This window comes from Urocitellus parryii, chromosome 2, assembly GCF_045843805.1.
Source record: "Urocitellus parryii isolate mUroPar1 chromosome 2, mUroPar1.hap1, whole genome shotgun sequence".
In the NCBI taxonomy this organism is placed as follows: Eukaryota; Metazoa; Chordata; class Mammalia; order Rodentia; family Sciuridae; genus Urocitellus; species Urocitellus parryii.
Window position 1 is genome coordinate 83,569,417 of NC_135532.1, and position 17,911 is coordinate 83,587,327.

A 17,911-nucleotide genomic window follows, 5' to 3' on the forward strand; every position below is an offset into this window, starting at 1 on the left:
AAATGAAAAATTGTCTATTTTAGGAGCAGGATGAGTAGGAAGATGAGACTGCCTATGTAGGAGAAGAAAAAAGTAACTTTCTCCTGAATTCTTCTTGGGTACTTATCTGGGACAGATAAATAAAAGAAAAGCAAACAGAAGTTTCATAACATGAATACCTCCTGTATGCACAAGAGATAACCCAGAGAAATGAGTAAATCTCCAGGGTGGATCTCAAAGAAATGGTTTAAATTTCAGGCTTAAATACCATCTTTATTTCTCTGAAACAGAAAGAAGTGGTGGGTAAGGAGGGACTGGCTAACTGTAAAACAGAGGTCAGGTTTAAGTGAGTGTCTCTCTCCTTGACCAAGAGTCCCTAGTGATTTAGTGTCCGTCCCCTCCTGGTGGAGAGAGGGAGCCTCCCTTACAAATGGGTAACCTCAGGGCTTCTCCTGTATCCACCATTTCTAAAATTCAACAGTTCTAAAGTAATTCTTATGCCAAAAAAAGGTAGATTTTTAAGTATATTCTGGTCTCTTAGAGTTGTATTTTGGGGTGGCATGTCCTGAACCTCATCACTTGTAATGGAAATAGAGTCCAGAAAAACTTGTTCAGTGAGTTCCATGGTGGGCTCTCACAGAAACACCTGGTGGGGAGTGACAGGGAGACATACTGCAGCTGACCAGCTGGCCTGAGACCTGGGGACTGGGTCTGTGTCCAGAGTGGGAGGTCAGAGTCGAGGTGCATCTACAGGAACAGTCTTGACCAAGGTGGGAGGGGGAGGGCTCAGGAAAGATGCACCTGGGTTGGATTAGCTGACAAACACCACAGAAAGGTTGTCACGGGGAAATCACAGGGACAAACCCCTTACTTCTGAGCCACCAGGTTGAGAGGTAAGGATGGAGGAGAGGCAGGGCCATGAGAAGCCCAGGAAGGAGTTTGGTGAAAAAAAAAAAAAAAAAGAACATCTTTCCCCCTGAGATCTGCACAGGAAGGAAAATTCCAGGGCTTTTCTCCCGAGGCTCGAAAGCCTAAGCAGTTTTGCTTTCTCTGCCTTCTTTTTCTGGGAGCCTTCAGGGACCCTCAGCCTCAGCCTGGGTACTGAGATTATTGTGGGGCCACATGAATCAACAAGGAGCTGACCACCCAAGGCACAAAGTACGTGTACCTGAAATCACAACCACCTTTTCCTATATGTTTATTGTAAAATCTGGCTTTGGGTGATTTTTTTTTTTTTTCATTCCTGTTCTCCAGTTTTGCCAATGTCCCAACTAAGAGCCGGATCAGCCTTGTGGAAAGCCCAGAGCTGTTTCTCAACCACGGCATTGTTCCTCTCACTTCCCTTGCGAGGCCGGAGCTGTGTGACTGGCTCTCTGCAGTCGCCCCAGGCTGGCTCTCTTGTGCTCATTACTGGGTCAGGCTTCGAGGGCTCTGCATTTCCATCCAAGGCAATCAGTGCCAGCTGAACGCCTGAGCAGTCTCGGCACTTGGGGCACAGCACCGCCCATGCCTTCACATGTGACACTTTCTGCTGTTGTAGCCTGTCTGTGACCCTGCGGCCAGGTTTTGGCTCCACGGCCCACCCCTCCGTGCCCTACACTTTGGATGGGATTTGCTGGAGCAGTTCAGTCTTTGTTACATGAACTGCAAGTTGCTCTCCTTGCTACTTCCTGCTGCCTCTAAAGCAGGGCGGAATCACCCAAATGACATGTGTCTCCACTGCCTGAGCATGCTTCTCAGTCTCAATACTAATAGGGCAGCTCTCCACATCTGATGATTGGACCATTCTTGGCTCAAAATTATTTGAAAAAACATTACATCGTATTCATCGTGTACAGACACTTCTCTGGTCATTACTCTCTAAACAACACAGAATAACAACTTTTCCCATAGCATTTCATGATATTAGAGCCTATAAATCATCTGGAGATAATTTAAAAATCTGAAGGAGGATGTGCACAAGTTATATGCAAATCCTACCCAATTTTTATAGAAGGGACTTGAGCATGCAGGGATTTTGAATATCCATAGAGATCCTGGAACCAATATCCTGGGATACCAAGGATGACTATATTGTCCTTCTCAGGAAAATGTTCCATTCTCAATTAAATGTTTCAGATGAACTCTTAATTTAAAAAGCCACAGACTTATAGGAAAGCCTATATATGTATTTAGAAGTCACCAAGTAGATATTTTGTTATCCAGCTCACTCAGAAGAAGAAACGGTACAGCAAAAACAGGCCAAAGAAGGGATTGGACCCAAATAAAGCCCGATTCCACAACAAAATGCTCTGTAGCTCCTATGGGCCTGTGCATGCCTCTGTTTCCCCATTTAAAAATGAAGGGGTTCCTGAGCTGACATGTTGGAGTGCTGGACATATATTTCCTTCTAGTATATGCCGTGTCTTGGTCTAATTCCTGGTCTTTGATGCACTTTGAGTTGAGTTTTGTGCAGGGTGAGATATGGTGGTTAAATTTCATTCTGCTACATATGGATTTCCAGTTTCCCCAGCATCATTTGTTGAAGAGGCTATCTTTTCTCCGATGTATGTTTATGGTGTCTTTGTCTAGTATGAGACAACTGTATCTATGTGGTTTAGTCTCTGTGTCTTCTATTCTGTACCATTGGTCTTCATGTCAGTTTTGGTGCCAATGCTGTTTTTGTTTCTATAGCTCTGTAGTCTACTTTAAGGTCAATTATTGTGAGGCCTCCTGCTTTATTTTTCTTGCTAAGGATTGTTTTGGCTCTTCTGAGCTTCTTATTTTTCCAAATGAATTTCACAACTGCTTTTTCTGTATCTATGAAGAATATCATTGGAATTTTGGTGGGAATTGCATTAAATCCAAATAGTGCTTTTGGTAGTATAGTCATTTTGACAATATTCATTCTGCCTATCCAAGAACAAGGGGGATCTTTTCATCTTCTAAGATGAGTTACACAGACACTGCTAAAATAGTTTAAAACAAACTGAATAGAAGAAAGGAATTAGGAGTGTTTTTTAGGGAAAATAACATGAGTTTTGTTTTTAGCCTGGTGGTTTTGAAACACCCCAGGAGCATCCAGAATGAATAAATACAGAAATGTGACTGCAGCTCCATTCAAGCTTGAGATGTGCACTTTAGAGTCATCCATCTATGGGGTAGTTGTAACATCGGCTATGGATCAGGTCCTTCAGAAGGAGTGCAGAAAATAAGAAATGGAGACCCAGACCTAAGACATAGAGTAGGAAGAGAGGGGTCAAGGAGGAGATAGTGGCCCTAGAATTCAGGAGGGACATTTAGAAAGACCAAAGGCATGAGGATGTTTGAAGTCAACAGGCAATAACTAAAAAAACTGCAGACTTCTGGTCAGGGAAGGCATGGACTAAAGGAGGGTCAGCTCTTGGAAGCAGTGGGCAGGTGGCTTCTAGGACCCACAGAGGGTCTGGACACAGTAGTGCCTCCCTCCCAGAGCAGGCTTCATCCCTCTTGGACCAGCTTGTCACAGCCACGCAGTGTGAGCCTTAAAACGTACATCCGAATAGGCAACAGTGGACAACAGAATCCCTCCCTCCAAACCCTATCATATTTAATATTCAATGCCACATTTCTCTCTTTCTTTCTTTTGGTGCTAGGGATTGAATCCAGGGATGCTTACCCACTGAGCCACATCCTCAGCCCTTTTAATTTTTTTTTTTTTTTTGAGAAAGGGTCTTGCTAAATTGTTGAGGGCCTTGATAAATTGCTGAGGTTGGCTTCAAACTTGTAATTCTCCTGACTCAGTCTCCAGAACCACTAGGATCACAGGCATGTGACACTGCTCCAGGCCACAATTCTCATTTGACTCATTTCTTGATGATCACTCTCAGTTCCCCTCTTTTGTTATTTGATGCTTTAATGCTTTACTCTAGTTCTCCAACTAGAATAGAAGTCTACCCTACACAATTCCTAGCATGTGGGCGTGGACAGCCAGGTGCCTCTGGGAGTTTTCCAATTGAAACTAGGACCCTGGAGTCTTTGTGGCTCAGATAATTCATGTGCAGAGTTTGGCAGAAGCGCAGGCCATGTGTCCCAGAACCTGCAACCTCCCTCTAGAGTTTCAGACTGAGCACAACCCCAAATCACAAATTCAGGTTGTCAATTCCAGGATATACCGTGCTTGGGAAATCAGAATAGGGTACTTGTCTGAGACTCTAGGGGCATCATTGACTCAGCCATTCTTTGTATATTCGAATCTAATTAATATTCAAATGAGTTTGTTAGCAAAATTGAGAGACTACATCACTTTCAGTTGAAACCAAGTAAAGGAGGTCAAAGAAGAAAGGGAAGGAAGTGGGGAGGAGAGACTGCAAAAAAAGCCGGTCCTCAGACCACCAGCTACGTAGCACTTGATGAGAAGAGTTCACATCGTGGTTGCCATCTTGGCCTGAATTCCTAGGCTCGCTTTTTTACAAGGGCTGTTTGTTGCTGGATGTTTTGCAAACAGGATGGAGGCTCAGGGCTGCCGCAATTCTGCTGCTTCAATAACAGCAAATAATGTTGGAGGACAAGTCTTGCCCAGCTAAAGCAATTCCCTATTTAATTATATTCATTAAAACAGAAATACATTTAGGCTTTTTCCGACAGCCTACTGTGTCAATCTTGTTTTACCTGAGCTCTGGAAAATTTTTACTGGCAAGAAAGAGACATTCAATTAAATACAGGTAATCCAATTCAAATCTCAACTCAAAGGAGAAAGGCCAAAGAGACCCCCAAATGTTACCTTTCTTACAGAGGAAGGCATTACTGGAGAATGTGGCTTCTGGCTGTGGAGTAGGTTTCTTTATGCCTGACCCCAGAAAGAGAGTCATGCCCTCCCTGTCTAGGTGAGGCTGGCCTGCAGAGGGGCCATCTCCTGGCAGATTGGAGAAGCCCTGTTGAATGAGCTCTTCTACCAAGGACTCAGGCATCAAAAGGCAAAAAAAAAAAAAAAAAGGACTGGGATACTCCTCCCCAAGTCACCTTTAGGATCTTCTATAATTTCAGTGTGTCCCCAGAAGTACATGTGTTGGAACCTAACTCCTTAATGCAGCAGTGCTAGGGAGGTGGGACCCCGTGGGAAGTGTTTGGGTCATGGAGATGGGGCCCTCATGAATGGATTGGTGCTTCTCTGAAGTGAGTGAGCTCTCTGTTTTGCAGGACTGACTAGTGACACCAAGAGCAGGATGTCATGTGGGACACCTTGTCTTCTCCCTCTTCTGCATGAATTGAAATGACATGCAGCCCTTTCCTCCAGATGTGGCCACCTGTTCTTGAACTTCCCAACCTTCAGAATCATGAGTCCTTTTCTTTATAAATAGCTCAGTCTCTGGGGCTGGGGTTGTGGCTCAGTGGTAGAGAGCTTGCCTAGTATGTGTGAGGCTCTGGGTTCAATCCCTGAACCATATAAAAAAATAAAATAAAATAAAAGTATTGTCCATCTACAAATATTATATATATATATATATATATATATAGTAATAGAGCTTGTATTTGAAATATATATTTTTTAAAAAATAGCTCAGTCTCTGGTATTCTATTATAGTTACAGAATATTTTATTAAGCCTTTTATTAAGGTGCTCCTCCACAAAGAGTGAAACATAATGAGTGAGAGGGAATCTGTAACAATTAATTTGAATTGTCGATTTGATTGGATTAAGAGGATTATGGGAGCTGGGGTTGTGGCTCAGCTGTAGAGCACTTGCCTAGCACACGCGAGGTCCTGGGTCGAATCCTCAGCGCCACATAAAAAGGAATAAATAAAATAAAGGTATTGTGTCCAACTACAACTAAAAAATAAATACTTTATAAAAAAGAGAATTATGGGTGTGTCAATGAGGGTATGTCTGGGAATGATTGGCATGTGAGATAGCCAAGTGAAATGGAGACCCTCCCTAAACAAGGGCAGCACAGATGAATAGGATGATGGCTTGGATGGAATAAAAGTTGGAAGAACAAGGAAGCAGCAGCAAATGCAAGCTTGACTCTTGGAAGAGTTCTTGGTTGCTTCTGCAGTCATCTGAGGATATCAGACTCTTGCTTCTTCACTCTTTCCAAGTGGATTTTCCAGAAGACATTGGTCCTGGACTAGGTAGCACCGTAGATCCCTCTTGTTCCGCGGCTTCAGGCTCTTGGACTGTGATGCTACTGGTTCTTCCAGCTCTCCAGCCTGCAGACGGACATTGTGGACTATCCAGTTTCTGGTTGCATAACTCAACCTAATAAGTCCCCTTTTATAATTATACTTCCTGTTGATTCTGTTCCTTTAGAGAACCCTGACTAATACAGACCCTCACCCAAACATACAAGTTCATGAAGGCTTCATGAAGAAAACAAATTTCACTTCAGAAACATAAAGTCATGTCTCCGTCCAGCCAAGCCCTTTTTTAAAAAAGCAAATTTTATGGGCTGGGGTTGTGGTTCAGTGGTAGAGCACTTACCTAGCATGTGTAAGGCACTGGGTTCTATCCTCAGCACCACATAAAAATAAAGGTACTGTGTCCATCTACAACTAAAAAAAAATCAGGGGTGGGGAAGCAGATTTCTGAGTTCCATCCCAAAGATGCTGATTCCAGGAGGCAGGGGCAAAAATTAGAATCCAGTCTTTAAGTAAGTGCTCCCCATGTGATTCTGATGTGGATGACCAATGGACCATGATGTTAGAAAAAGTATGATTAGCTTCTCATGAATTAACTTCCTTCTCTGTGTTCCTCCAGGGGACCTAATGGGAGGTAAGAGACAATCCATCTAAAATCGCTTTGTTACTTGAAGGTACTCTAAGCTTTTATAATTATAAAAGGGGGACTTATTAGGTTGGTTTATGCAACCAGAAGCTGGATAGTCCACAGTGGCTGTCTGCAGGCTGGAGAGTTGCAAGAAGCAGTAGCAGCACAGTCCAAGGTATTATACACCCTGTGAATAGAACTTTTATTACTCTCCATAAAACCTCCTGTATCTACCACCACAATGGTCTCAATTCTTCATGAAGTGGATAGAGTGTTTGGGTAGAGTCTGCCATGATTTCTATGTCACTCTGAATTTTAATTTTCACCGTCTTTTTTATGGCTTTTTTTTTTCTCTCCAATTTTTCCCAAAGTCCAACCTTGAGTTTCAGGTTCAAACCTTGAGTATCGGGTTTCATGTGGTATCCATCCATCAGTCTTAATCCAGTTGCATTTCATTGGCAACAGACTCTCTCCAAGCCCCTGTGCTGTCAATCTCATCATGAAAATCATGGTTTGTGACAGATTTGGGACATCACAGCCGTATTCAGTGCCCACTGAGAATTTAGGCTGGCCCTAGGACTTGTTCCAGCTTTTGTTGGTGCTGTTTTTCTTTCTGGTATTGCCTCTGCATCAACCACTGCCCGCATCTATCTCTGACCCTTAGGCAGTACCCTCCAGTAATGTCACCAGGGGCTATACCCATGGGCTGGTCTTCTCAGGCACTGCCCCAGGGAGCTGACTGAGTCCTGAGATTTACACAGACCTCATTCCTGCCCTTCCCAAGCTCCCCAACTCTGGACACACACTTGTGCTTCATGGATTCTCTGTCCTTCCTCTTGTTCTAATGCAAATAGCTGTGCTGCTCCATAGGCTCTGACATGTCAGCCAACCAACAGGCTGGAATGAATGTGAATCGATGAATAAATAAGTCATACACATAGAAAGAAAAGGCCCCAGTGAGGCAGGTAATTACTGGAGCTCTGAGGGGCAGAGTGAGGATGGAGCAGAGCCCCCGCTGCTGAAGGTGCCCGGGTTATATCATAAGGGGCACCAGAAACTATCACACAGGAAGTTTTAAAAGACTGTGGGAAGAAGCGAAGATGGCGGAGTGAGGAGCGCCTCGGCCATTCGGCCGTTTGGCCTCTGGGCCGGGGGCGTGCAGGCCCCCGGGAAGCCGACTGCGTCTGATGGACCATGTGAGAATTCTTGTCACACAGGATGAACACTTTCCTTACATTTAGGTGCTTTTTATTCATCTCAAAATTCTGAACTCAGGATGTGGCCGGTATTTCTATGTTGTCTTCTAGAGCGGGTAGTCCTGCTTCTTTTATCCAGCCACTTTCCCTACTGAAATATGGATACCTTTCTACACATTACCTCCATGGTTTGGATTGGAAAAGATTGCTTTTCTTTTGTTCCACCTTTCAAATTCAACACAGAAAGAAGCCCTTAGGGTGCAGTTATCCTGCTGACTTCTCCCGGAAGAACAAAAGCAATTGATGGGTCTTCTGCAATTTGCTTAATTATCAAAAAATTGTTTTGCAAGCTGAAGGCTGACGTTTAATTTGAAACAGGTGCTTAGGTCGTGGTATTTGTGAATTCTTAGCCTTTTGCTCCAAACAAGAAGACTAATAAATGGCAAGTATGGATGACTTCAGGTTTTTTTAAAAATGTCTTCCAGTTTCGGCCACTATTATGATAAGCACATTTGAGACTGCAGCAGTAAATTCCAAATATTTGTTGTAATTTGAAAAGAAAAAGATGTTAAAAAGTTACATATATCTCTATATCCTGGTTCATCTTGTGACAGATTTACTGGATAGAAATGAAGGTCCAGTTTTGCAGTTAACCCTTTGGTATGATAAAGAAGCATAAAGACAAGATATCAAGATTGATTTCATATCTGATACCTAAAGAGATTCTGTACAAATACATATTTTTACATGTGTAAATCCACATTTTTGGATGAAAGGAGGGGTTTTTCTCCTGGAGACAGAACCTGTTATTTACTTTTTCAAGTCTTGGAACATTTGCTCTTTTTAAATTTTTTCATTCTTCTACAGAAGGACCAGATTGTGTAGCAGCTGAGTGAGTGCATGCTTACATTTAGTTAAAAGAATGGTAAAAGCGAACAACCCAGTTTGAGTCCATGATGGAACCCTGTTCACCTTCCTAAGATGAGAGGCTGCTGTATTACAGTTTTATTCATCCTGTTTTGTGGAGTCATATAGCACAGTAGAGTTAGTTTTCCGTGTGGCCAAAACTGGAAGAAAAGTAGCACGAGTAGTTTTTTAGATAAGAAGGTGAGATGGACCCTATAGTATGACCTGCTTTCAACTTTGGACATAGAAGAGAAGAAAAATAATGAGAAGTTTCCATATAACTCCTTTTTCCTAAGAAAAAGAAAAATGTCTTATGTAGCACCATTTGACTTTTTTGGAATTTTACATTACATAGTTCCATTTTTTATAAAGTCACAAGTAACTCTTTTCTCAACCCAGATGGGTACTTGGATTTATTTTTCTAGGTGGTAGGTGTAATGTTGAACTGAAAAGGCTGGGACTCAGGTAAATTTCCCCAGTTGGAATTGGACTTTCTCATTACCAAGTGGGTCTATCTCAGAACCAATGTTGTCAATCCACTGGTTGTTTCATTGTAGATTTAGAAGAAATTCAGGATCTGAAAAAAAAAAACACCTCAAATAAGAAAAATAGTTCCACTAAGAAATGTGGATTTTGTGTTTTGTTCATTATAGATTGAGAAGAAATTCAGGGTTTGGGGAAAAGAAAAAAAAAAAAACAAGAAATATGGATCTTCCTTCCTCTTTTCCCCTTTAACAGTTATATGATGAAGACTAGAGTGGAAAACTGTTCTTGCTTTCAAACAAACAGGAGCATTGTATGATGTCAAGCCTTTCATAAGAAGCATGGACACTTTATTAATGATTCTTAGTAGAGAAAGAATTTTAAACTTACTAGATGAAATTAAGAACAGGTAGTATAATTAGATCATCTTTGTTTTCTGGAATGGTTGCTGAGGGCCATGGGTGCGATGATGTTGGAAACACAGGGCAGATTTACCAAAAATTGAGAGTGATAAAAATTGCCAAAAATGGGAAATGTTGAGCATTGTTATGATTAGATTAGTGAACGAACTAACTTGATTTAGAATAAAAAAGCTTTTTCACAAAATACATAGTGTAGATAAAATATATATAGTTTTTTAAAAATTTCTTTTAATGTAGAGCCTTTACTGAGAGAGATAAGAGAAATAACTTTGGTTAAAGGTAACTTAGATTTTTCTTTAAATAACCCCTTATGCTACTTCTTGATATTTTCCTTTACTATTTTGGACTTGTTAAAAACTGAAAGCCTACATACATATATCCCACTGTTATGTTGGGAATGTCATCATGGAGAATTTGTACCTTCTAGGTGTCATATCCATCTCCCCCATGTCTTCTTGGCAACTTTTTGGGTAGGGTCATGGGGCAAGGGATATAAGCACCAGTGGAACAACTCTGATCCACTTGTTTGAACAGGTGTCAGACCTGCCTCCTTCAGCATTTTTTCAACTTATAGCTGAGAACCAGTGTTAATGATATCTTTCAAAGGAAATGTTTCCACATCTTACATGATTGACATTAGATGACGTTTAACAACATGGGCATATTCCAGTTGTAGTTGCCCAGTATTTACTTAATACATTTGCATTTTTCTCTGGTCTATGTTGGTCCCTTTCTTGATGGCAAAAACTTAATTTTAGAAATGCTTCAATCTGCATTTGTGCTTCCTTTGCTTTGCTCATCCATGTTAGCTGGCAGTTTATCATTTGAAAAGTCAAACAAAAACGGGATATGTGCAATAGAAATATATATATGTATATTTTAATACTTGTGGACAAATGTTACAAGTTGTTTAAGAACAACAAAATCACCAATGTCTTCCATTTTGAGATGTGTATAGTTTTGTAAGCATTAGTGCTTGGTAGCATATTATAGTGCCATGTTAGGGGTTAGTGCATGATCCTAGTAATAATTTTAAACTTCAGGATGAGTTATTGATAATAACCAATAGTGTAAAAAGAGTTGAAACTCTATATAAGACTTTTTTTTTCTTCCCATAAATACCTGAATCTGTGATATTCTCCCTGGGGAAAGGAGATTAAGGACAAAAACCAATTGTTTATGAATAGAAATATGGGTTCACCATTAGAAACATCGTATTTGAGGATATAAATGCTTTCCATGAGCTGGCTAGAAACAGCTAGCCTTGTATCTCAGAAAACCTCAAGTCAAAATGAGGCCCCATTTTCATGATTCTGTGTTGCTGTTAATTTGAGGTCAATTTGTTCTTATACTGTTTTCATATTATGTCTTGGGTTCATTCTTACTCCTTTTGCATCTACAAATAATTTTACATTCTGCATGTCCTACTAAGATGCTGTAATTGCTTCATTGAGTGCTTATATAATCTGCAGACTATTTACTAATCCTGTCAGCAGCATGTGTGTTAATGCAAGAATAATATCAATGGTTTGGGAATGTCCTAGATTGTTTCAGCCTCTTCTATTTCTGAATCTGCTAAATTGTGTACTGATGGGATTCCAGACCTTTTCATGAGCATTGGAAACATAGTTAAATGGAGCTTACCTACGTTGCCATATAATAATAAGTGGACTCTTGCCCTTGGTTACAGTAAGCCACAGATAACTTTCCCTTTTTTCTGTTTTCCCTTGTAGAAATAAAACAGTCATTTTTGTTTTGAAAGCAAAAGATAGAAATTCCTACCTCTAATCGTCGTCTTGAGAACTGGGAATTGTTAGTTTTCTGAAGTGTTTTTCAAATCTCAGTACTAAGAGCCCACGATTTATTAGCACAGATTCTACGTTAGAAAGCTAGGAGATGCAAAACTGTTCTAATGTGGTGCATCCTCATGAACAAGCAATCTATAATAAGTAGATTTTAGTAGTAAATCTCTGGAGGACCCAGGTTTAGATCCCTATACTTAAAGTTTTGTGCCTGGGAAGATCCATTTCTGAAAAGAATTTAAAATTTAAAACTCTGAAAAAGGTAATGAATATAAAACAGCACAGTGTATAGGAAAGGAAATTTCTGTTGCAAAAATTTTTAAAAAGCCATAAAATGAACTAATAATTTTCAAGTGGTAGACTTTTAGCAGCAATAACGGTTTTGCATGTATAATACACTGCATTTGCTGTACAGTAGACTAAGTGATTACTACTTGAGTTTGTGGGGCTCTGTGATCAACAGAGTTAACAAAATGAAAAAGATGATCTAGGTAAAGATCATATAAAAGGTACTTTCTTTTATTAAAACAGTATGAATGTATGACTATATCTGTATGAGAAATAACTTTTGTGTATGTTTCAAGGTTAAAGACCCTATTTGTTTCTTAAAGCAGAGGGTTGGAGTTATTGAAGTGAAATCCTTCTAGTGTTTAATATGGAAACAAATGCACTCTACAGCCCTAGTGAAGTCAAGGTGGGGTTTTTGCTTTGGTTTTTCCATGTTACAATAGGTATTTACTGTATAGAATGGTATTCTCTTCTGCTTTGTCACCTTTCTCTTTTGGCTTCCTGGGTACATTTTTTAAAGAGGAAAAGTGTGTGTGTGTGTGTGTGTGAGAGAGAGAGAGAGATTAGAGTTAAAAAATTTTTTTTTAAAGCCAAGAACTTGTTTAGCTTGCTTTTCCTCATGTTTATGATTAAGGAAGTTATGATTTAAAGGTAAGAAGCAGGAGGACTGGGGAATAGCCAAAGACTATTGGTTTTGTGATACCTTGTTTGATGCAGTTGTGACAATGCCTGTGGCCTTTGACTACTTATTTTAAGGAGAACCTAGCAAACTACTTTCCTGATCTGAGGAATGGCACAGCTCACTTCAGGATGTAACAGTGAAACTAGGGTGACTTCTTTCTTACTTTACCTCATGTCCAAGCTTGGCCATTTAGCACCTTGAAGGTCCCTGAAAAGGTCTGTGTACCTTTGTTTTCCTGGGGCAGGGGGACTAAAAGATAAGCATTATAGATTTCGGAATCACTTGAATCTTTAATTCTTATATGGCAACTCCAATGGACAAGGAAGGGCTACATTGATTGTAGCTTCTCTTTAAATGTCCTATACTGTCAGTCCATGTTAGACATTGGAACAGTCAAGCAATATTCAGACATCTGCATGATCATGAGGACATGGCTACTAATTACATTGATGTCAACACTTCACTTATTTCAAACAGTTAAAGATTATCCTTAACAACCATGTTGTTAATAGTTCTAACTGCTAAAGTATGCTACAAGTTTTTGTAGTCTGAAAGTATGTGGTTAAATGCTTTTCAAAGTTATTGTAGTCTCCTGTTTACTCTTTATGTACCTGTCATATGCAAAATATGAAGAGACCCTTGGCCTTCAGGAGTTTACATTCTCATGGTGCTGTTGGTGCAAGCAAATTGCTTCTAGTTTTTTCAGAACATTGCTTGGCTATTAATTATACAATTTGGAAGAATCCCTTGGCTAATGGTTTTAAAAAGCAGAGGGCTATGCTAAATTTCAGGGCACTGATGCTTGAGTTTACATTGTATTAGCTCTGCTCTTCAACTACTTTTCCCCAGGGAGCTGTACAGGTAATGCTCATTAATGTGAATCAGAAAAGAAACTATTCTGCCCAAGAGCTTCTTCATCATCCCATATATTACATATGTTTTTCTATGATATGGCTCTCAATAAATGGCCAAGAAAACTTACTGCTACATAAGACTGTGCATCTCTTAATTCTCTTTATCTAAGGGTTTTACATGGTTCTTTATCCAAAAGGGCCAGGATTTACATATAAGCCTTTTATAACTGAAGTGGTCCTAATTTTAAACTTTTTGTGTATGCTTATACTTCTTTTTTGAAGTAGCATTGTGAAGATGTGGAGCACCTGCTTGCATTTCTAAGCAATTACTTTATTAACTCAAATTTTCGGTTGAAATTTTGCATGTCTCCTTGTTATTTTCCATAATTCTTCTGAATCAAGGGTTTTACTCTGCATGTTTATTAAAGCTGGGTCTGATTGAAAGTATAAGCAATAGTGGTGGGTCCATACTGATTTTAGAATACTAATATTCTAATGCATGATTGAAATTTTTCAGTGTTATGTGGTTATTATTAGTAATTTTATATATGCATTTAATAATGAAGCAATAGATACTTAAACCAATAGCTTGAATTTATTGAATTATTAGTTTTAATTTTCTAATTAAAATTATCTTACTTCCATTCAAAATGGGAAGTCAAAGATAAACAGGGGCACCCACAAGACATTCAAACTGTCAGGATTAGGGCATAACATTGCTTACCCTAACCTCTTTCCTAGTCCCAATAGACCCCCCCCCCCCAAGCATGTTTGAAAGTAAGACACAAACTAAGCATGTTGAATGAGCTGCAGTGGCTATAATAATCAGAAAGGTGCAGAGTTTCAGAAAGGATAGCAACATAGGGAATTAGTGTGCAGTCTGTAAAGGTATGGGGTTTGTCTGATAAGGTTTATGTAGACTTGTTTGGGGTTTCTTAAAACTAGTTATTGAGCCAGGCATGGTGGCACGCCCCTGTAATCCCAGCAGCTCAGGAGGCTGAGGCAGGAGGATCACAAATTCAATTTCAGACTCAACAATTTGACTAGACCCTGTCAAAAAAATAAAAAAGGGCAGGGGATGTGGTAAAGTGCCTCCGGGTTCAATCTCTAGTATTCACCCCTCCTGGAAGGGGAGAAAAACTAGTATCTTGAGCCAAGTGTTGTGGAACATACCTGACTTCCAACTACTTAGGAGACTAAGGGGAGGAAATTACTTGAGCTCGGGATTTTGAGGCCCACCTGGGCTGGTCACCATAGTGAAATCACATCACAAAAAGTAATGTACGCATATTTTAGATGTTTTAACCAACTGTTCTGGATGATACTGATCAGCTATAAGGGATCCTGCAAGGGAGACTTTCATTTATAAAGTTATGAAATTGCTGATATGTAGTTTCTTTCTTGTTACTGTATTCAAAACTTTTTTATTATTAATAACCAGAGTTTTATGCCTGACTTGGTGAGAATGCAGTTTCTTCCCTAAGAGTTTTTGATCCCAGGTACACAGGTGAAAACTTTTCTCTTTAAAAAATAAGGATAACCTTGACATTTATTTTATGAAAAAACATCAGCTTATTGTGGTAGCATAAGGGCTGGGGGTGTAGCACATTGGTGGAGTGCTTTCCTAACACGCAAGGCCCTGGGTTGCAAAAGAAAACAAGAACCTAGAAGTAGTAACCTTAGTGATTATAATCAACTTCGTATTTGCTTCAGGACTTTGCTACATATATCTTTGGGATGTATTAAATGGAATGGTGATTTCAGTGGTTCAGAATTTATTTAGGTTTGTCATTAAGATGTTTGCTTTCTACAGAAATATAGAAAGTGAGGTGTATCCAGTATGTAAATGTTCTTTGCCACTTACTGATAACATGTCTGCCAATCAATAAAGATTTAAGGTCTAGAAAAAAAAATAAATAAATAAAAGACTGTGTACATAACCATACTTTAAGTTACCATCATGTTTTTACTTTAAAAGATATATTGGTGGATTATTATTTTTAATAATATAATCCAAAGAAATGATATATATCTGATGTGTGTAAAATATGTCAATTACCCTGATCTGATCATTACACATTGCATACATGTGCTGAAATAACTAACTGTGCCCCATAAATATGTAAAATTACTATGTGTTAATTAAAAGTGTATTAAAAATAATAATACAGTTGTTCCTCAGTACGTGTAGGGGATTGGTTCCAGGGCTCATAGGATACTAAAACCCACAGATGCTCAAGTCCCTTATATAAAATGGCATTGTATTTACATATAACCTACAAAATAACCTTTGATAGACCTTGATTATTTCTAGATTACTTATGCCATGTAAATAGTTGTTATACTGTATTGTTTAATGAATAATGACAAGAAAAAAATCTGCATATGTTCAGTACAGGTGCGAATTTTTTCTCCAAATATTTTTGATTATCAATTGTTGAATCCATGTGTGTGGAACTCACAGATACAGAGGGCAGACTATCTTTTCTTCTGCTACCTTGTGCCAGGGATGCTTACAAGCTGGTTATTGGTGACAACATACAGAGAGCCTGATGGTTCCATTTTCAGAGGTTTTCAGAGGGCATTTGACCCAAGACAATTGTGACAATTTCATACATTCATTCGATATGTGTGGTTTGGTCATCTTAGAATACATGTGTGGTGTGGAATGAGGCCAGGTCGCCTGTATGGAGTAGAGATGCACTCATTTCCTCCTTAAGCATTTATTGAAGATAGGCTACATGCAGGGGAGTCTAACAGAGTGAGGGAGTCTGATGATGAACAAGACACCCTTGCTTTGGTGAGATTATTGTCTTTTTAAAAGGGCAGGTGAGTCAATAGGCAAGTACAACATCTTATAACAGAAAGTTCTGTCTTTTAGGGGTTTTTTTTCCTGGAAAAATCTCCTTCCAGTGTATCTATGGTATTGCTAGATTTGAAAACAATTTTGAAAGCTTCATCCATATTAGACACTTATCAGAACACTCCATGGAAAGATGTGTACCTAAGAGGTGGAGAATATGAGGAAGCAGATGAATCTGATAATAGGAGCCAGAATGTTCTGTGAGTGCAGGGTCCATCTTTCATCACCACCATGCAAGTAAGCTGTGAAGTGGGAGAGGCTTCATATGGGCTGGATCTGGTCCTAAAGGAGATTGAAGACTTTAAAAAGCAATTTGATGTAGAATTTGGTTTGGAAGAGGATGTGGTGGCAGCATGTTCTTTAGCTCCTAGCTCCTCAAAGTGGGCAAATCCTGGGAGCTTACAAGAAGTGTAGAATCTCAGGTCTCACGCTGGATTTACAGATTTAAAATATGCATTTCAGCAAGACCTTCAGTGACTCACATACCTGTAGCAGTCTCAGCAGCGCTGGTTTAGATCTGGAAAGAAGATACAGCCTGGGGTGGAAACAAAAGTTGGAAGAAAGGGAATTTGCATCTAATGCAGAGAAGTCTAGCCCATGAAGGTGAGTCTACGGACGACTTCCCAGAGAATGAACATGTCTTGTGCTGGTTAAACCTCTTCACCCCTTTTCTGGGATCTTTCCGTATAGTATGATATGCTTTGAATAAATGTTTTCCTCAAAAATTCATGTGCTGGAACTTAATCCCCAATTCACACATTGATAGTACTTGGAGGTGAAGCCTTTGAGAGTGATTGGGATTAGATGAGATCATGAGGGTAGGGCCCCCATGATGGCTTTATAAAAAGAAGAATAGACTCCAAACTAGCGTGCTTGCTCTGCCTCACCACGCAATGCCCTCCACCTGCAGAATGGCCCTTGATCTTGGACTTCTCAGCCTATGAAACAAGCTGAATAAACTTCAATTATTTACAATTTATCCACTGTGAGGTTATCCTGTTTCAGCAACGGAAAACAGACTAAGACAATACCTGAAATCACCGACCTAATACATGAATTAGTAGGTAATCCTCATATGGTGCCACTCTTCCAAGTGATTCACCTGTATTAACTCATCCGTCCTCATGACTCATAGGGTGATTACTAAAATTCCCTCCATTTCACAGACAGAAATCAGGCACCAGGGAAAAGTGACTTCCCCAAGTCCATCTGGCTAGCAACTACCAGAACCAGGATTCGCACCTTTTCTACCCTGCTCTTGTGCCTCACAGGATCTGAGGCTGCTCCTGTTTGCTTTTTGTTCTTCCTATTTTCCTCAGAGTGTATGGTTTGGTTCATTTCTTTGATATTGCCTTTCTGATGCTGTAGAACTAATAAAAATAAATTTAAAAAAAAAAGAAAGAAAGAAAGGGAAGGGCCAGGTGTGCCTTGGGCTGTCCCCTCCCCTCCCTTCCTGCCCTTTCAGCTTTCCCTGGAACATGTAGAGCAGCCCTGGGAGTGAATTCAACCCACAATGCATTTTGCTTCTTGATAAATGTTTTTAAAGTAAAAAAAAAAAATTACACAAAAATCTTCATTTGCATTTGCCCTCTCTGCTTGCTATTCTACCCACCAATCTCGGAGGTCTTATTTCGGGCTACTACATTTGCTCCCACTGAACATCCATCACAAAATTGTATCTATCTCTGATGTCTCCTTTTCTAAACTCTGAGA